The following is a 21434-nucleotide window of genomic DNA, read 5'->3' on the forward strand; positions in this document are numbered from 1 at the left end:
GGAGCGGGGAGCGCCGGCAGGGCTCTGGCTTCGCCTCGGCTGCCGGCTGCCTTCGGAAGGGCATCGGTTGCGGAGCGAGCCCCCGCGAAGATCCCCCGGTTGGGCTCGCCCCAGCCGCGGGAGAGGCTTCCCCGGGCACAGGCCCTGCGGCGTGGAAGTCCCCGGGTGCTCGTTGCCAGCCGGCGAACGCGGAGCCGCCGCGGCTGCAGGGGCCAGCGGCGCCGGTGGGGGACCAGCCTGTGCCCGCTCCCGGGCCCAGGGAAGCCGGGCTTAACTCTTAACGCTGGCCGAGGATATCAGCCAAACAACACGTCGTAGTACCTTGCTGGAGTAAGTACGCCTGTGTTGTAGGCGGGGGAGAAATGGGGATTATGCTCACAACTTTGATCATACCGAAAACTTTCAGTTCCAGCTGCTGGTGGATGTTGAGTGCAAGGCGCTATAAACGCGGTGTTTGCAGAGGGATGTACCTAGGCGTGAGACGGAAAACACGATCTGTAATACTGCATTAATCTCCGTGTTTGAATCTCTGTCCGTGTTGATATGTGTTAGAGTGGACAGATATCACGCTTGCATCTGTTCTTCCAGTTACTATTTTTTCCCTAATTTAATTTCAAGACCATTTAGCTTTAATTTTATTTATCTGGGGTTTATTATGCTAAGGTCTTGGTAATACATGACGCCACTGTGTAAAATCAGATGCTGCATAATTCACTGGCAGCACAGCAAGACTTTTGCTAATAACTTGCTGAGACTGGTGATGCGTGTTGGTTTCCAGCCCGTTCCTGGTAGCCTTTCGTTGCCATACAGCCCATCTATGCACTCTGGTTTTGTTTATCAGCTCCTAAAGGCGGTTTATATGTGTATGGGGAAAGAGTAAGTTGAGGGGGACAGGGATGGTTTTGCTTTGCTTCTCCTGCTCTCACCATCTGAAAGGTCAGGAAGAAAGGAAAACGACTAGCTGTGAACTCTTAGGTGGGGAGATCTGGAACGAAATGCTGTCGTGACATGAGGTTGCCTTGTGGGCAAAGAATTTCACATGCTCAGCACTGCTCAGCAAAAATACCCTAACATATTACATAGGGAAGAACCAAGCTAATACTTCCCTTTTCTCTGTTATGCTAATTTCTGTATTTTTATAACATCTAAGGAAGACTTATACACAAGCAATGTTCTTCTTTATTTCTTTTTTAAAGAATAAACTTGTAATTTCCCATGTTTAATTCTCCTTTCTACTCTCCTGTAATACCCCTACCCTCCCACCTCACTGGGCCCAAATTAAAAATGAATGCTAAAGCTCTACTACTTATTAATTTAGTTTTCCTAGGGTAGACTTTAAAAAATGTTTTAATGAAATGAGATTACGGATTATGGGAATAGCATGAGGGGTTTGACTTAAATTCGTAAAAAGCATAAAGCAAGTACGAATAAAATACTTCAAGTTAAATTTGAACCACTATACTATAGTCTATCTGGTCTTTAAGGTTTCACTTAAATGTAAACTATGGCAAATATAAGTGAGGTGCTCTGGATCCTTTATATGGTTTCTTAATGAGTGCCCAGTAGTTTACTGTATCCTGCTCTGTAGTTTTTCACTACTCTCCTGTGCTGTTTTTGCAATGATGCTTCATTTTTGCTGTGAACTTATGCTTTTTAGTAAAAACAGAAAATAAACAAATAGCAAGTAATTAAAAAGACACTGTATGCCAGTAATTTAAATAAAAAATACTCAACTAATTCACCAAGTAAAAATGATGATCATCTTGGATACTACTGCATAGTTACCGTCAGCAGATGTCATTTCGCCATAATAGTGAGTCTGTTAGCGAATTTTACAGTGTTGGGAAGATAATTCATTGTTAGTGTGGTTAGCTTGTTCTCATGACATCATTTTTTGACACTGTTTTGTCAGGCTGAAATATCTTGTCCTCAGCAGTATGGTAGTCTCACAAAGACATTGAGGATTTGCATGTGCAGTATGTTGCAGATTTCCACATGTTATCTGTTACACAAAATGAGAGATTAAAATGTGTGTCAGAAATACTAGATGTTACTTAGGTGAATAACTATTCCCATGGTTTAACAGAAATAATATTTTATACGTGTACAGATACTATAAATAAGACCTCTTCAATCATATTTAAATGTATTTCCAAATACCCTTTTAATTAGAGTTTTTGGAGAAACTGTAAAAGAGTTTTATAGAATCACTGCCATTCTTTAGCACTAGGTGCATAATGCATACAGTAGCACATAAACTTGGTCATTCACTTAACACTTAAAAACCAGAAAAATACTACTATATCCAAAACCTGTATGCAATCCAGACATCATTAGGTCTCCTATTAAATCCCTGGAGACAAACTGAGTATGCCAGTGTGACCTGTAACATCAGTGGACAGGGGAATATGCATCCTAATAATATATGTTGATTCAAAGGAGCCAAAACCTCTTGGTGTTTCCTTCGTGCTGAATTCAGTATGTATTTGGATCTGTTTCAGTGTTATCAATCATTCTGTTAGCAATGCTTTCTCCTCATGTTATCTAGGAATGCAAAACAGTAACATTAAATCAGAGAAAACAGTTTGAGAGGCATGAATTAAAATATTTAATATATGGGGCAGCTTGAGAGTTGCAAAAAACGCAGTCATAAATTTGAATTTTGTTGTTTAAATTAAAATTTTAATAGAAGCTGCTATGCACTTGTGTGAATGATGTGAGATGTACAGGTCCTAATTCTTGTGTAGTACTGAATTACCATTCTACTTTCACAGAATTCCAATTCACGCTTCCAATTAAAATGAAAAATGTCTTTTTTTCCTGTCTTTATATACTGCTTCATACAAGTTCTTGATTTAAACTAGTAGCAGTAGTTGCTTCTACAGGAAAAATAACAGTAGTAGGTAGAGAACAAATACCTTTTAGGACAGATAAGACACAGTGCAACCCTGACACTTGAAAGATTTTTATTTAATAATGTGAATTTTAAATGTTTAGAAATAATCTCATGGTTGGTATTTTCATGTTGACATTGTTAAATGTCAGTCACTCTTACCTTATTTTAGAGAGGGTTACTTTTGTATGCTAACAGATGAAATATTCTTGTCTAATTTATGAACTTGTCAATAGACTGCAAAACCAGTGCTCTATGGGACTTCTTTGTGCATTTTATCCTGTTTTTCCTGTCCGTGATAATACTTTTGTAGGGCTGTTTGTAGTGGCAGTGGGCAGGTTGACTTTTAACGTCGTGGTTTGGATGACCGATGGTGCAAAAGCTGAAGCTAATGGACAAGTCTGAGGCTTATTTTTGAGTAAATATGTGTGAGGAATTTGTGAAGTTTGTAAAAGGTGAAAAGTTAATTTTGAAGGTTTCGGTGGCAGTGCAACTTGTAGTGCTATGTGTGCCCATCACAAATGCTAGTCTGATTTGGTTAAAGTCTTAAGTTAATAAACACGTTTCGTGAATGTCCCTCGGACCTGTTGAAGAGCATCGATATGTCACAGGAGTTGTCATGTCTAGAATACGGCATGGAGCATACTGGGATCTGGAGTTTGGTGCCCTGCTTGTCTGTGGTGAGCTCTGGATGACTGAGTCATATATGGGTACTGAAGTTCACACAATTCAGTAACACTATGGAGGTGGTTTGGTGTTTTTAAGGGGATGTGTAGGCTTACACTGACATTTTAGATAAAAGCCCTTTTGTACTCTCTTACAGTTCTCTGATACTCAGACTGAAAATCTAAGTTAGAGCTTTTTAGAGCTTTTATATATATATATATATATATAATTTATGGGATTCGGGGGGGGGAAGGCCTTCCTCTTGTTGTATTACAGCCTGAACTCATAAATTATTTTACAATTAGATGCCTCAAAGCTAAGGTTGATGTTCTTAAAACTCATGTGTGAAAGCACACTGTATCTTTTACTGTGAAGAAAATCAGATGCACAGAGCTTTATTTCTGCATCCATCCAGAGCTGTTACCACCGTGACTATTCTGGAGAGTGGCATCTCTCTCCTGCCTTTGGCATCCTGAGATGGGGATGTTCCCTCAGGATTTGAAAACCTTGTTTTGCTAAGAAATAAGTAAGCTATTTACTCAAACTCCAGGAAGAAGCATTTGCAGTGATGTTTATCTCTCCGTCTCCTTATATTTGATGGTGCATGTTATGTCTCTTACTCATGAAGTGTGAAGCTTGGTTCTCTTGTCCCCTTTTTAGCTTGAAGTAACTTGAGCTCACATGTCCTTCTTCCCAGGGGAGTGCAACAAGCAGCTGTCCTTTATTTCACCTGCAACTGTGTTAATTCCAAAAAAATAATTAGGCCAGAGGGAGAGTGACTTCTGCTCTGTGATTAAGGCGTTCAGGTGAGGGAAATCTAGTTTCTAGGAGTGTTTCATTCTTTGGTCCAGTAAATATTTATCCATTTCATAGCTTCAGCAGGAATATTCTAGGACACACTATAGTCTGTGGGTTAGGGCACTACCCTGATGTGCAGAGATGTGGTTGTGAACCAGCTTCTCAGCCTGGAAAGAGCCTACCACCCACTTTTACTTCCTCTGTGGTTGCTTTCCTGATGCTTTTAAATTGCTCGATAGTGCTTGGGGGCATGCTCCTGCCTTCTCATCCGAAACTTCAGAATTGCATGACTTTTTTCCTCGTCAGCTTGTGGGAAAGGGATGACTTTGTATCTTGCTCCTGGGGAGGCCTGAGGGTTTTAGAACCCTTTTTAATAACATACGTACTGCTTGAGCTTCCAGGATAGGTGAAGTTTAAGGTGCAGACTCCACAACTTTGTTTCCTATTAGGTTAGATGGCTTCCTGCTTATATCCCAGTTATCTTAATTTCCATTATATAACCAAATTTATTGTAGCCAGGCTCAAAGTTCTTCTGGGAGTCCATTTTATGCTTCTGGTTTCATACGGACTAGTAAATCTAAGAAAAGTGTAGATTTTGAGGGAATGAAGGCCAGAATTTGACAAGACTGAGGTTCACTTTAGAAGAAAGTCTTTATTTTGTGATGAGAACACAGTTTGAGCCTGGTTTGATTCTGTTGTCCAGCACAGGCATCTTGTCTTTGCTGAGATGCTTTATGACATTGTCTGCATCTATGCTTGGCTAGCAGATGCAAGATGGCCAGCAGACGCTTGTTCTGCTTGAACTAGCACCTGCTGGGAAGGTGGGATGTTTTAAGATAGCTTGGTACTATTTGCCTGAGCAACTGAACTGACCCCAGAAGTGTCCTAAGACTGTTGTTGTCTAGGTTGAATGTGGTTAGACTAAAATGCAGAAGAAAGGTGGTGTTTTCTTGGTTTTCAAAAACATTTTAAGGAAAACCTGCTTTCTGTTTTATTTTCTTTACTGTGAGTGTATTTGGTACCTAGCCCAATCATTATAATTTTCATTTTGCAGCTGCCCCAGATTAAGTCTGGAAGGTTAGCTTGAGTTAATGGCTTTCTGAGAGGAGAGGGAGAAAGTTCGTCTTCTGGTTTCTGTCATGCATATTAATAGTGGTGTGGAGCTGTGGGGCAAAAATTCATTACTGTTTGTTGTTAGCTGGTATGGAAATGCAGAGTGATGGTGCCACTTACAGACTTGAATTGGTTTGGGAGAAGAAGGAAAATTCTCTCTGGTAACTGATCCATATGATCCTATCTCCAGTAAATTGATTCCAGAATTGTGTTTAAATAGCCTTCATGAGAGATGTGCAGTGGTATTTATTTGGTACAGATGATTTGCTGGTCCTAATCTTTCAGAGGGAGTTTGTTTAATGCTGTGAAAATTGGGGGAGGGAGACAATGGCGAGGGGAAAATTTTATAATACTATTCCTCAGAGCTGTTGAAACTTGTTTAAATTTTAGAAAGCTGGATTGTTAATTTGTTATGTTTTATTTTCAGAAATAACCTAATTTTGTCTCAGTTATAATTTCTCCCACCCACATATACATGGTCTGACTCCCTGTACTGAATTGCACAGTGTTTTGCTTCAAGGATCATCTCTAGACTGTTGGTGACTCCTTCAGATAAAGATTCCATGACCAACGTTGACATCTTCTGGAAATGTCTGTAATCATCTCCCTAATAACTGATGGCAGCAGAGGAAATGGGAGCTGATATTCTGAAACCGTTTTTCCTATGTTTTTATTATTAAAGCATAAATGCCCAGTAGGACTGGAGGACTTCCCTCACCCTCTCCCAAGGCTGTGTTGCAGCAGAGCTCTGTAATACCAATTACTGCAGGGACGGTTTGCAGTTCCAAATGAGATCATGATGGGGATGCTGGAAAATGTGTCTCTCAAAATGTGTTTCATGCTCTGAATACTTGAGAGATTTTGTTAGAGTGTGATACTTAGGTCTACGGGGTTTATGGTTTTAATTAGAGGAGGTGTTAAAAAAATCCACTTACTATTTTGCATCAGCATCTCTTCAAGATGTATTCAAGAGGAAAACAGAAGATATTTCCTGATCTTGAAGTATTCTGGGAATGTGTTGCCTGTAGAACTGATTTGTATTTCTGCAACTAGATACTCTTACTACTTTTATTTATTTTATTTTTTCCCCAAAGACAGGGAGAGAGCACACAGATGCCTTAAAAGTATAGATAATCTGCTTGTCCATTTTTATGCTGTGAGACAAAAAATGATTGGTGTCTGACTACTTAACACCTTTGTTTTACTGAGGTTTTGATTCATTATAGCACAGACAGTATCATGTTGTCCTTTACTGAACTAAAAGTAAATCTGCCAAAAAAAATCCCCCTTTTGTTCTGCTGCTGAGGAACACTCTGGGCTGCCAAATCCTGGCAGTCTGAGTCACCACAATTGTAATAAAGTGTTTGTACTTTTGTGGTTGCTGTTACTCAGTGTCTTCTAATTTATTCATAAGGCAAAGGGACACCTACAGGTTAAAATACTACTTTTTAAAGAAATATTCCATGTTTATACTGAAATAATATTTGTCAAAAGAGAATTAGATACACACTGGTAACGCTTCAAAGATTCCAAGAAGCAAATGGTTATCAATTAATTAACAATAAGAAATACATATATTTAACAAATTCAGTTTTCTTTGTAAGGGCAATGTTAGACTTCAAAAAACAATGGGATTATTTTAAACTCCTTACTGAACTCTGCTGTTTTGGCCATCTGATCTGACCTGATAATGGTCTGATAACCAGAGATACTGTTTCCTTCCTTAAAAATAATAAAATAATGTTTTAGGGACAGAGACTCTGACCCTGGAAATGCTTATCTGTATTTTAACTTTGATATGACCCAGAAAGCATAACTCATGAAATTGAATTCAGGATCATTCCCAAACAAAGCAGTCAAATATTACGTTGCAGTATTCAAGTAAAACTCAGAATTACTGCACATAAACAGCTGAGGGAAAGCAAGGTGGTTCTGAATCAAGGATGGGTAACTAAGGCTGACAGATATGTTCCCTGATTCCACAGAAGATGTGCATGGTGTCCTGCAGGTGTCCTCTACGCTGTGGTGGTCTGGCTGGTGTGCCCTGTCACTTATGCTTGGGCAGGAGATGGGAGTTTCTACAGATTCTTGATCCCATCAACTGTGCATGGAGAGGAGATGGGTTTCCTTATAATTTCTCAATTCTTTAGCTATTATTTACGGGTAGGAGTCCTCATGATTTAAGCTTTTAACTCTAATATCAGTTATTGAGACAGAAACAATGATTTCTTTCTTTCTACCGATAAAAGAACAACAAGGCTTTTATTACTTTTTTGCCTGATACGTAGGGAATTCTGTATGTCATTTACCTTTCTCTAGTGTTGAGCTACTGAAATTTCCACAGTTCTCAGAGAGAAAAAAAAAAAAAAAAAACAGAGCTGCTGAAGAAAAGGAAGGTGGACTGAGCTGGGTGTGGGTGGTGGGCACTGAAGTGGTGTGGGACATGTATGGAAATTCATGCAGCAGAAAGTAATTTTGATAGCTGCTTTGCATCATACTATGACTACAGCTGTTTCCCAAATAAGAGGTTCACATGCTATTGACAGGACATTCACACACACAAAAAAAGAGATGGTAGATAAGCAAATGAAAATATATTACATGCCCTTTATCCTTTAGTTTTAATACATTCTCATGACAAGTTCAGCGTGAAACACTTGCTGACATGTAATTATATATGCATTAAGTAAATGGCACTTGTTTCATGGTATCCCTCTCTCGGGGTATATATTAATGCACAGGGGTAGGGATGAGTGAGGGGTAGTACAGCTCTGAGCTGCTTGATTCATGTGGCAGTGCAGGCCTGCTCTGGGTGCTGACTTCCTTTCTCCTTTTTTTTTGCCCATAAAAGGAGAAAAGTACTGCCATATGACTGCTTTAGAGAAGGATCAGGGGAGGGCGTTATTCAGGTAGCTTTGTTTCTTGTAGGCAGTACAAGACATTCTGCTTTCTGTGTTTAAGGTAATATTACCAGCAGAGTATGTGGTAGTTTTTCCTTCAACTGATGTTGAAGTAAAACACTTTGTTCTTCTAATGTTTGGGGATTTTTTCTGTATGGATGACAGATTCTGAAGGGAGGTTGGATATAAATGAGTTTGGAAAGAAGATGAAAATCCTATTCTCGGGGATTAGGCTGTCCTCCAAACCTGCAGACACTTTCCTGCTGGTGCTTAAAGAATGACTGTGTGTGGTATTCACCCATCTTATGCCAGTAACTGTAGGTAGGCACGCCTAAGTTTATTGCTTAATTTTGCACTGTTAAAATGTTACATCTCCGGTTTTCCAGAAAACTTACTATTAAGATGATTCCCTGAAGACTTGCCCACAAATCAAATCTGGACATCTCAGTGCCTTTCTGTGACTGGAGAAGTCCATGAGCCCACTTGCTCTGCAGTCTTACAGTGACTGTCAGCATACAGTAAAGCAAGAGTTGCCTGACTTCCTTTGGCATATTCTGACAAAAAACATAGCCCTCCCACTGATGAGGGTCACATTTTCTCCATAGAGCAAAACCAATTAACAGCTCTAAATAAGTTCCACCCAGCTTCTGTCATGGGCTACTAGGTGGTTTTCAGTGGGCTTCTGATTTGGCATCAAGTGGTTTTCAGTGGGCTTCTGATTTGGCATCAAGTGTGTGCAGCTAGCAGCAGGATGAACTAGGCAGCTTCAAGCATGCTGCCTGCTGATGCCCTGCATGTGTGTCCAAAGCCATCTCTGAGTCAATGATTCACAGTATTGATCAGCTTGAATTTAGTCACCCTTGTATGTTCCCTTTACTTACTGCTACTGTGAAACAGTTTTGACATGGGGGTATGGAAATCAGTTGCCTCTCTTCTTGCTCAGACCAACACAAAATACTTTAGAAGAATGCATCCACCTGTGGAAACCAGACTTTTTTCTTTGACAGCTGTAAAAAGTGGAGATCTTTGACCCAAACACTTACTTTCTTATGAAATGAAGCATTCTGTCAAGGACTCTGAAGGGAGCTGGAGAAAATTAAGGTTTTAGTAATGAGCCATTTCCTAGCATTATCCTTTTCTAGTGTCACGGTAGGTATCCTGGGAACAGAACAAAAGGACCACACTAATTCTGGATCTAAAGTAACTTTTTCTTTCAAGCTGGTTTATTAATTTTTTTTCCACATCAGAACTAGGATTTAGGCCAAGATCTGTGAGAAACAGATGTCTGTCTCATGCCAGCAGTGTTATAATCACTGGGATTTAATAAATTTGTTACTTCATTTATGTGGGAGGATTTTTTGTTGTGTTGTAGTTTTTTGTTTTTCTTGGAAGATCTGATAGTGAATTTTCTGGTTAATTGGAGTGATGGTCTTCAGTTGAGTGTTGATCTCGCCATTGGGGTAGCTGTATCATCATTTTATCTTTTGGATGACAGACATTCAAAAACTGTCATTCAAGGCTCTATGATTAAAGTATTCCCAGGTAAACTGGGGTGTGAGAGTTCATAATCTGCGATTATTAGGTTGGTGCAGATGGTTATTAGGTGGAGTCACTGGACCAGATGGCAGCCTGTACTCCAACAGTTATAAATGATTTGTCAAGGTTTTACAGAATAATAGAAAGTTTTGTCAGTACTGTGGTGGGTTGACCTTGGCTGGATGCCTGGGTCCACCAAAGTTGGTCTATCACTCCTCTCCGCAGATGGGCAGGGCAGAGAAAATATAATGAGAGGCTTGTGGATCAGGATAAGGACAGGAACATCACTCAGCGGTTATCATCATGCACAATACAGACTCAACTTGGGGAAATTAATTTAACTTATTGCCAGAGTAGGATAATGAGAAATAGGAACAAATCTTACAACACCTTACCCCCCACCCCACCCTTCTTCCCAGGCTCAACTTCACTCCCAATTTTGCCACCTTCTTCCCCAAATGGCTCAGGAGGGTGTGGAATGGGGATTGCAGGAAGTTCATCAACCGTTGTCTCTGTGGCTTCTTCCTCCTCAGGGGAAAGACTCCTCACACTCTTCCCTTGCTCCAGTGTGGGGTCCCTCCCCCAGGAGACAGTCCAGCACAGGGTTCTCTACAAGCTGCAGGTGAATATCTGCTCTGGTGCCAGGAGCACTTCCTCCCCAGTCTTTTTCACTGACCTTGATGTCTGCACAGTTGTTTCTCTCACATGTTCTCACTCTTCTATCCCAGTGACTGTTGTGCAGCAGGATATTTCCTCCTTCTTTAATATATCATCACAGAGGTGCTCCCACCATGGCTGATGGGCCAGCGGCAGGACCATCATGGCGCTGGCTGGCATTGGCTCTGTCAGAGGCAGAGGAAGCTTCTGGCAGCTTTTCACAGAAGCCACACCTGGGGCCCCCAGTACCAAAACCTTGCCATGCAAATCCAGTACACAATACCATGACATTTTTCAGTCTACTTCAAGGTAGGCAGAGTTGGGAATGAAGAAACATGTAGTGAGATGATCTGTAGGTAAGCAGTTGTGAAAGGGGTGTATGCTTTTGTACTGTCTGTAATTTTTCAGTACTCTGTGACACTGCACAATTACTTATATCTATATAAAGTTTTAAACACAGTAAATCTTGCAAAGTATAATATTTACATTGAAATTTGCACCGTGGTAGTTGTGTTTTACTTTGGAAAAATTTCATATGCCTCTGTTGTGCTTACAAAGAGTTCTTGCTTGTGTTTCTTTTTGCGCAAAATAAGCGTAAATGGTTTTGATTCAGGTTTGCACAGTATTTTTTAAAGTACTAAGTTGGGATTTCTGACTTAGAAGAAGCAAATTTGTGAAGACATATAAGTTTGTGAATTATTGAAAAAAAAGTACATATTTGTTCCTGAAATGCTAATCTTGTAATGTGAATTTCTTCCTTGCCCACCACCCTGATGTGGGTAGAATTTGGAGAAGCAAGAGTCTCAGCTGTTGAGCATTGGGATGTGATCAGTAGAGCTTTGCCTGCTCTATATCAGCTGATAGGGCCAGTGTTCTACTGGCAGCAGTCCAGACTTGCTGAAATTAAAAAGTCAGATGCTTATCTTCAGTCTGTCTGAACACATTCAAAAACTTCAAAACTTAGTGTAAATTTTCACGTGTGCTGCATATAATACATGCAAAAACACAAACACCCAACTGTTTGTCATTCATTTGGTTCTGTTCTCTTGGTTTGAAAGCAACAACCACCTAGGTAAGGATGTGATATTAAAGCCAGAAGCTACAATGCCTGGAAAAGGTGACCTGTTAATTCTGAAATGGATTGGCTACTCATAACTTCTAAAAATTATATTCTCCATAAGCACTGGGTACTATAATCATGATGCATGTTCATAGTAGGAACTAAATAAGAAATGGATATGGCGTGCAACTGTTCTGTTACATTTTTAGTACTGTTCGTGACACAGTTTTGTCCTGTGCCAACTAACACTCTCCCAGATAATGCCCAAAGCATAGTTATGGAGTTAGGAGAGACGATGGACCCTTTCCAGAAGGCTGTTTGGATGTGGCTAGGCTGTTTTGAAGGGATAGGATTTTAGTTGTACAGCCACGAGCTGTACCACACTCACTGGTCCCAGGCCCAGAGTGTGGCTTTGTGCCCTGCTCTGTTTTCTGACATATGCGTGGCTGCAGATCCTGCTTTCCAAGAAGCTGGGATTCAGCAGCTTCTTTGGGAAGGCAACAGCAAGATTGTCTTTGTGTGCTTAGAAGGGTAGGAGAAAAAATTCTATCAAATGAGTGAGAAGCTTTATCTGTAAAGCTGGAAAAATAATGCCAAGCAATTTAAAATCATGGAATAATTGAGTTTCATATTGTTTTTGTAAGAAAATCCCCAGGGAATACACAGGTGTAATTAGCCATTTTGAAAGTGCTAGTTTAAAAAAAAAAAAAAAAAAAATTATGGCCTGGCATTTTGAAACAAAATGAATAAATTAAATGTAAGTGGATGGCATCTACAGGATCCTCAACCAGGATATCCTGGCAGTAGTGTAAAATTTATCCCTGTCATAAACTTTGCCTTCTGTTAACTAAAGGAGCAGTAGCGACCTGCTAGCACAAACCTGAGCTTTCATGATCTTTAGCTTTTCCCTGGGAAATTTCTGTTTCAAGCAGATGTTTCAGGCCTCTTCTAATTGTCTGATTGCCTCCTGTCAAGGAGGTGCAAGTGTAATTTTAGCAAAAACTGTAGGGTGCAGGCTTGTTGGGGTGTTTGTTTGTTTTGGTTTTGGTTTGTTTGGTTTTTCCTTTTTTTTTTTTTTTTTTCTTTTCTTTTTCCTTTTTTGTTAAGCAGTGTTAAATCTATTAACATCCTAATGACAGAGTCTGGTCCAGCAGACAATTTGTGGGTTGCCTCTAGTCCATGGAGCGCTTCCATATGTCTAACAGCCTCTCTTCTACAGGAGATGAGGAATAGCTTTTGGGATGGCGTAGGCTGCCTGGTGAACGAGCCACATATCCTTCCACCTGGAAGTGGTCCATTGATCGGAAATTGAACTTCCAGTCCCAGCGTGGACAGTCATGGGCCAAGTGCCATTCCTGGGCTGGGAATTCCTGGTGCGGTTTGTGGTTCAAGGGTTGTGTGGGGAGAGAATCAAAACTCAGGTCAGGATTCTGTAAGGATGAACTGCCCTGAATTGCATGTATTACCATCAGCATCTCTCACATCTTCTGCTTAATATTTAAATAGTACCAGCTTGGTAGTAAAGGCTTTTATGAGTCTGTTCTTTTTCAGTATATACATTGATAACTGTGTGCTGCTGCTCCTTATTTTTTATAGCTTAAATCGAAATACAGATTTGTCACTTCATTTTGGACCTTGTACTTTCTACTTTTTAAGTAAAGGACTTCTAAATCATGCAATAATATTGTGGTTGAATAGTTAAGATTCAGAGTCTGTCCTCTGATGCACACTTCATCTTATTTAGCTCTTCTGTTTCGCCTTTGAACTACAACATTATGTAGTCCATTCTGTGATGCAGCTTCATTTAACTCTTTATTTGAAGTAGAATTAATTTAGCTTCTTTGCTATTTATGGTTTGTTGAATACTGATCATACAGCCTTAATTATTTCTTACACAGCAGGAAACTTTCAAAGTAGCAGCTGTGTTTTGCCTTAAGTCAAATTGGTTGTGGACTATGACTGCTCAAATCCCTGGGTGAATAATAAGCTTTACTCCCAGCAGGTCCTCCAGACTAATACATGAGGATACTGAATTGACTTCTGTGTTTCATTGTATAAATGCATTTCAACTAGAAATAAATTGACTTACTGGATGTTACCAAAAAAAAAAAAGATAATTTTTCTCTTCAGCATTAGTATGTGATGGTTTGCCTTCTTGTCGGCATCCCTCCCTTAAAGCAACATTAAGTTTTTTGTTAAGGTTTCCAGAGTGTCTATCTATTTCTGTCCCATTTTTATCATACTGGTTTAAGGAATGATCACTTTCCTTTCTTCCCAACTCATGAATTCTCTTAAGGAGAAAAGCAGTTGCTCATAAACATGTTTCTTCACCCCATGTTTTAGGTCAGAGTGTTATAAGGAGTATCTTGATATTCATTTATTTTATAAACATTTAAAAGTGTTGTCTCTCCTCATTCACAATGGCTTTCCTATGGAACCAATCTGATACCAATCTTGGACTGTTTATCTCCACTTTAAAAGAGAATATTCCTTTTAAAGACCCAAAACTGGAAATTGGAAAGTCTTTCAGAAAATCAGAATAGTTTATCCTCTTGCCTTCCCATGGCACTTGCTTTCCCATTTGATGGCATCTCTCAGTCCAAATGAACTTGTCTTGCAGCCTGTTCCACGTAGTTACTGCTGGTGGAACAGTAAGTGCTTCCTGACATCTGTTCATAGTCTTTTTTTAATGCCCATTTTGTACCCATTTATCATATTAATTCTATGAATTGGACTGACATTGTTTTTGTATCCCATCTGAGATTGTTTTAGTTTGATTTTAGTTTAGACTGAAAGAAATCAGGATATCTGTGATAAATTTTAGAAAAGGTTAAAGAGCAGACTTCAAGAATGTAATGCATATTTTGTTAAAAATCTAATTCAGTACTAGCTACCACTTAAGTTGTGCTTAGGATAGCTCTTCTGTATAAGTTGCAAAGTTTTTGTAATTTCATGATTCAGGTGTACATGAAATATTCCTTGACAGCTCCTGGTTTGTTTGGTTTTTTTTCCAAAATTTAGTTTTTCTATATAAAAATATGTTTGGACTACAAAACTAATTGAGCTATAGTCTGCTTCCCAGCCAGAGTCTGTAAACTTTTTGTGGGTATGTTTTGCACCTGTTACATGAGTGTTTATTGTTGCCAGCACTGTTCATTTTTTCCAAATAAGCAAAGTTGTGTAATAGAACAAATTGGGCTAACACAAAAATATGGAAATTACAAATATAATTCAAGAAAATTCTCATTTACCTTTCTTTTGGTCTGTGTTACATCTCAAGAGTTTTAATTAGTTCACTAGTTTATGTGCTCTGATGAACATGTATTTTTTAAAAAACAATCCAATTGTCTTGTTTTGCAATATACAAATTCTAAAGTTTCTATCAAATATATTTTATTTTTTGTTCTTGCATCTACTTTATGTTATTTCAGTACTTACAGCAATCTTTCATTTTTATTCCATAGAGTTTTAGCCTGGATTTTTTCTGTCCCGCTTGCAATCAGTTTAAAGGTTTCTGGCGATTTTTTACTGTAATTAAACTTTGTAGGTCTTGTTCTATAATTAATTAATTTTCCTGAAAAACATTTCTGTTCAGATACTTCTGTAGAATTATTGAGATATGTCCTGTGCATTTGAAGGGAATTAAGTAGTAGTTCACTCTCAAGTTATGATCTTTTTAGATATATTTCCATTTAATACTTCCATAAAGAAGTGGAAATTTAGTACCTCTTTTCCCTTACTAAGTTGTTTTTACTTCTGTTTTCTTTCTTGTGATAATGGGTCATGAATTCAAGTAAACTCTGTTGCCTGTGGCTTCAATGACTAAAACCTGATCTTTTTATATTGAAGAACTCCTTCTGGAGTGGATCAAATAAACAGATCAGGTCATAGCTCAAATAAATACAGTTCTGCAGGTATCTGCTTTTGTATGAAATATTTAATTGACTAATTGAAGGTATTTAGCTAACAAATACTTTCCTCCCCTTTATCAAACCGATGTAGGGTCTTTTTTTCATGTCATAGCATTCCTCCAAAGCCAGTTCATGTTATATCAGCATAGTCTGTGCTAGACTTGCCATTTCAAAGCTAAATTCCACCTTTTTTATTTCTGATTATCATCTAAATTTTGCAGTCCTCTTTCTTTACCTGCAGTGTTTATTTCTGTTCTTTCCATTCTCTTCTTCCCACCCGTAATCCTTTCTCATTTTAATCCATTGTGTTCTACACCTTCACTTTCTCTCATTCCTGCTAGTAAATCTGCTTTGCTTTCAGTTTAACGCGAGTCTTGCTGTGTTGCTTAACCACTCTCTCCAGTTAACTTTAATTACATGACACTTGAAAGATATCTAAATGCTTAGTACCTTGGGAGTTAACATGGTCGGATAAGTGGGATACCCTCTTTCTAACAGATGCTTATTTAATTAGTGCTGGCATTCCTGAGTCTTCCTAGACTTGTCATTTTTTGTTGTTGTTGGGTCAAGAGGGAAGGGGTCATGTTTTCATGTATCTTCAAACAGTAAATTCTGTAGAAAATTATTATCTAGAGCTGGTTTTTGCAACCCAGTAAGGCTTGGAGGGTCAGCAGTTTTGTCGTAGAACATCACCACTCTGTAGGAAGTGGTGCTTTCCTAGGTTCTGTAAAATGCCTCCCATCCTTTCACTGTCCTGAGGTTTTCCTGCATTGCCTGCGCTCTGATGCCTCCTTCCCATCTTCTTTTCCACGTAAGCTGCATAACTTTCCCGAGTTAACTAAGCGTCCTAAACATGATAACAGTAGTCCACTATCCTGATGTGCTGTAGATTAATTTTGGAGATTAACAGGAATTAATTTTAATTAATGGAGATTAATTGACTTTTTGCTCTGGGTGTAATGCACAGTAGAAGGTACCTTGCAGCAGTACTCATTGCTTTAAAAGAAGAAAGGAAATGAATATGTTTTGAAGGAACTTAAGTCACTTTACTGATTTTTACTTAGTAATTAAAACAGTTTCATTAATAACAATTCTTTTAAACAAATTTTAAAATCCACAGATTGCAGCCTCTATCTAATTAGTGGGAAGGCTCTGGATCATCTTCAACAAGGTAAGAGTCAACTCTAGTACTTTGTCTTGCACAGAACAGCTGTCTAGCAGATTCGAACGTCATAAATAACAAATGAATATTCATTCTCCCTTGAATAACATCCTGTTATGTAGTTTTACTGTTAACACCTAGCTGATGCTTTCAAAATGCTATCTGGCCATGATATTTTTACCTTGAGGTTTTTATTTGTTTGCTTTTCTTATTATAGAACAACAACTGAGAATTCTTCCTATGTACTTTTTTAATTTACTCCACTGTTTGTTTTGAATCATTTCACTGTTATTTCTCTGGTTAGTGTAAACCCTTGGGATAGAATTGGCTTAGGCAAAGAGCAGGATTTGTTCTCATCCCTTTTGAAGTCCTAATTCTATGATTTTATTGAGTTTTGGCCTTCTACTGCTTTTTTTTTTTTCTTTTTTTTTTTAATTTTACAACTCTTGACCAGGTTCCCATCAAACTTGTTGAAATACAAGTTCTAAATACCCTCTGTTGCTACAGAACTAGAGAGAATTTGCAGCCAGCAGCAAAATACAGCAATGCTGAAAATAGACTTTTTTTCCCCCAGAGAAAGGGAGTTCCCTGACTTGACCAGCTACTAATTGGTACAAAGGTTTGTTTACACGGAGGAGCTATTCCTAATTAGTTCCCTATGTGGGTGCTCTACTTGGGAAATTAGTGTTGCATTCTGATTTAATTTAATCTGCTTTTATAATGAATTGTTATAATTTGCACTAAAGAATGTATTTTTAGAAGGAAAAAAAAATCTGCACTGCACCGCCCCTGAGTTTTAAAAGATAATTCCTCTTTAGGCAGCAATCAAGCACTCCTACTCTTTTGAAATTAAATTAATAAAAATCCATCATTAGATTAGAACTAGTTTTAGCCACATCTTCATAAATATAGCTGCAGAAACACAACCATGTGTTTTTCAAAGCCAAAACTCAATTCAGCTGATTTATAGACCTGCTGACTTGACCTCTATTTTTCCATAGTTGTGAGGATAGTGAACCAGAGTATTTGGGAAGAGTGTTTGTGGAGTTATATTAGTGTTGTTGAGGTTATGGCTGAAATGAAAGTTCACTTCCAAGCTTTTCTGTAGCGGATTTCTTTTTCATAAGTTGACTTCATCTTTGTTCTGGGAGCAAGCTTGCATCTCTGTCAGTTATTTTATATAGAAAGTTGAAAAAATAAAGTAAGAATAGCTGCCCCTATAGATCCTTATGAAGGACCAGGTCCCCTTGCTTTTCTCTCAGCCCCCTCCAACACTTGCAGAATGAAGTGATCACTGTTAGGCATTTTAATTATATCTTTTATTTCAGTAGTTTCAAAAGATTGGAAAATTCATTTCTGAACTTAGAGCTGCTTTAAGCAGACTTCTTTCAGTGTAAATATTGTTTTAGATAAATATAGCCTTTATAATGAACTGTTAAATGTTTTGGAAATATATATGCATTTTCATTAGTTCATTATTTCTTTTAATTCTTAATATAATGCATACCAGTACCAGTGGACATTATTTTCCTTTGGCTGTACCAGTCTTTACAACAGCTCATTATAAAATCCAAAATAAATTGAATGTTTTTTGCAGAATTATATAGGATAAAATTTAGTTTATCATCATTTCAACCCAGCAGCATTTTTGAATGGTATTGCTTCAAAAATTTTTTGATGTTACAAATTTCACTTTGAAAATAATTTTTATTTTCCACGAGTATTTCCTTTTTAAGCTAGAAAGTTTCATCTGAAAATTGAGAGGGAAAAGCACAGTGATACCAAGTGTAATCTTGAATGTTTTTCATGACAGACGGACGTTGAATGTTTAGCATCACTGCTTTGGATTTTTGAATGTGAATTGGAACCACTGTATTTCTAGGTAAGACATAACCAAGTGTTTGTGTTAAGTACCCACTTTCTTTTATACAGGAATTATGAGAAAGCTAAAGTGTGCAATATGCTGGACTTTGTACAGAGTGTTTATGTCTTTGTTGAATAAATCCAACGTTATTTGAGGTTTAAAATAAAAACAGCTCAGTTGTACTGAATTCTTACATTCATTCCCTGAGAGAAACCACACCATGGTTTCAAACTTTGCATGGTCTATCTATGTATGGGATGTAATTTTATGATCAGGTGCGTAGTTGTTTGATTAGCTTGTTGCCATTCAAAGTGGTAATTCAGTTCTGTGTGTCCCTTCTCTTGCATCAACACTTGTACTCATCCGGAATGTGCTGGTTTAGGAAATTTGCTGCTGAAAATCTGTGGGATTGCAAAGACATGTTGGAAGATTAATTTTCTGTCAGTTTAGACCTCTACATCAGCACACTGTGGACGCAAGCAAGTCAGCACAAGGACATCAATTGCCAGTACTTGCAGCAACAAATTGTTTTATTCACTTTAAATTTCTCACTTCTCTGCTCCAAGAAAAGGTTTAATATATGAGGAATACTAATGAAGGGGTTGTGAACAGCTGCAGACTTCAGTATCTGAGGTGGAAGCAGAGGATGACAGAAGAGCTAGAAGGTTTTGATCTGTAGATATAATTACAAGAGAATTTGTCACTGAAGATTACCACCTTCTTCTTAGTGAAATACTAGAGGTCATGCCAGTTTGGCTACTGGTGTTTACTGCTTAGATTTTATCGAACAGAAGGGAGATAGATGTCAGTGCTACACTTCACATACATCCAAATTGGGGTCAGCACTGCGCCAGGGCTCCGGGGCTACAAGTCTTAGGTGCAAGTTCTGACCCAAACAAGGGTCAGCTCTTTCTGGACTACTGGGAAAGCTAAAACAGACATGACATTTGAGCTGGGGATTGCAGCATGTAACATTTAAAATCTGAAAGGGAATCATATCTTACTTTACTGTGGGAAGTAAGGCCGTACGAGATGGTACCTTTCATCCAGTGGTTTCTCAGAGAGATGGAAACCATTGAGTATGGAGAGGAGCTAACCCTACTTTAGTAGCGGTGAGTGTTGTCATTAATTCAGCTGCCATGAGAGGCATCCAACAGGCAGTGCTGTGGGCAAATGACAACTGAAAGTTCAATTTGTTTCAGGTAAAACCAAGGCCAACGTGACAGCAGCCTGACTGTCTTTCTATCAAAGCAGGCTTGCAGTGCCCAAGTGAACTCAAGGATCTCAGTGGCAGTCTGTCAAAGTGAAGGTGTTTGCTAATCATGTGTAGGTTTGTTCAAAAGCAATAAAGCCGCCTGCAGAGGAGTTTGGAAAGTGTAGAGATTCATTACTTGAAGGTGACAAAGGATTCTGGTGAAAGTGGAACTGGTGTAGTTGAAAGACAGAAATATTCCCGTTTCATTTCACTTGGATGGCTGAACAAAACCCTGTCCAAGGGAGGAGGTTGGATGTGAGGGGTGGAAGGAAGGGCTTATTAAGATTAAAGGCTGTAGTCATAGCTTTGACTATTTCTGCAGTGTAGAAAATTATTTTTCTCTACCTTGTAAACTAATGATGTGATACTTGTAAGAACTGTATACTTAACCAGTGAAACTGCTTTGTATAGTCTATTTTTACACTTTTACTCCTTTAAAAGGCCTTCCAGCCTTCTATTTTGTTACATTCATATGGAATTTAGAATAGGAATTAAGTATATGACATACCTATTAAATTTTATCAAGATAGCATTTCAACTAACATTTAAGGCCCATTCTACTTTTTAAATGAAGGATGATCTTTCTGAGCTGGAGAGTAGAGGATATCAAAATGAGTGCTCTGCATGGGCTTATCCACCCTAGTCGGGGGGACTGAGGTGAGTTGAAGGGAGATCTTAGAGACAGGACAAATAGAATGAAAAGGATGAATAAAAGGAAAAATGAGATGAATGGAGGTGAACACTCTTAACATGTCAGAAGAAATAGGAAATGAGGAGAAACAAGGAATGTGAAATAAGGAAGTAGAGATTTGCTCAATTATGGATTCTTCTAAATTTAGTCCATAGAAAGTTACTATTACTACAGTGTAGTTCACAGCTGTTATTAATTCAATTGGTAGGAAATAATAAACTGGTAGAAACTACAACTGTTAGGAAAATTTTTTAGTAATTTTTTTTTTACCCGATAAATTTTTGAAGTCCTGTTTGCTATTAGAGGCCTTTTACAGATACAAAACCAAATTATTTTTCCAAAATGATGCCCTTAAATATGCTTTTAATGACCTTAAAGAGTGACTCTTTCAGAAAACTATGACAAAATATGGATATAGAAGCATCTAAACAAATTTTTTTCTAAAAGAAAAGGTTCTGAAAATCAAATCTTAATATGACAGTAATAAGCCAATAATAATTTCTAAATACTAATTCAGCGGAAGCAGTTCTTTGTGTTCGTAGCTGTGAGCTGTTTGAGCTGTGCTGAAAGTCTTACGTGATAAGGTTTTCCATTTCTCTTAGGGCAAAGAGAAAGGTTGAAACTTGCTGGCTGTTTTTAAAATTACCAGTATCCCTTACAACTGGTTTTAAAAGTATGACATGAAATGTTGTTTTAATTCTCCAGAATTTGAATTTTCTTGTCAGATTAAATATTTGTGTAACTGTTTGCAGAAATGGTTTCGTGTGTACGTATGCATGTATATGGTGATCTATTAATGTTGGGTTTTTAAATTACCTTAGGGGGCAGGAGAACTAGTGTGGGAAGAGAGTAAGCTAGTTTCCATTTTCAATTTCCTGTTTTCTAATAATGCATAGGAAAGTTTCTTAACTAAATAATACAATGTAAA

The 21434-nt window shown here is 38.2% G+C and overlaps 1 protein-coding gene across 7 annotated transcripts in view; it reads left to right on the forward strand.

Annotated features, from left to right (window-relative positions):
• Positions 1 to 6: 6 nt before the first annotated feature.
• FAM49A (family with sequence similarity 49 member A) overlaps positions 7 to 21434 on the forward strand; it is a 59205-nt gene continuing 37777 nt past the window's right edge. For 2 of the 7 annotated variants that reach the window (XR_003398053.1, XM_026845562.1), the window contains exons 1-3: positions 7 to 330; positions 16655 to 16705; positions 18510 to 18578. The gene's annotated coding sequence lies outside the window, so the exon portion shown is untranslated. Of the gene's footprint in view, positions 331 to 16654; positions 16706 to 18432; positions 18579 to 21434 lie in introns of all 7 variants that reach the window. The other 5 variants (XM_026845566.1, XM_026845567.1, XM_026845564.1 and 2 more) reach the window with 4 other exon arrangements.

Source organism: Athene cunicularia (assembly GCF_003259725.1).
Source record: "Athene cunicularia isolate RWA chromosome 3 unlocalized genomic scaffold, athCun1 chr3_part1, whole genome shotgun sequence".
Taxonomy (NCBI): Eukaryota; Metazoa; Chordata; class Aves; order Strigiformes; family Strigidae; genus Athene; species Athene cunicularia.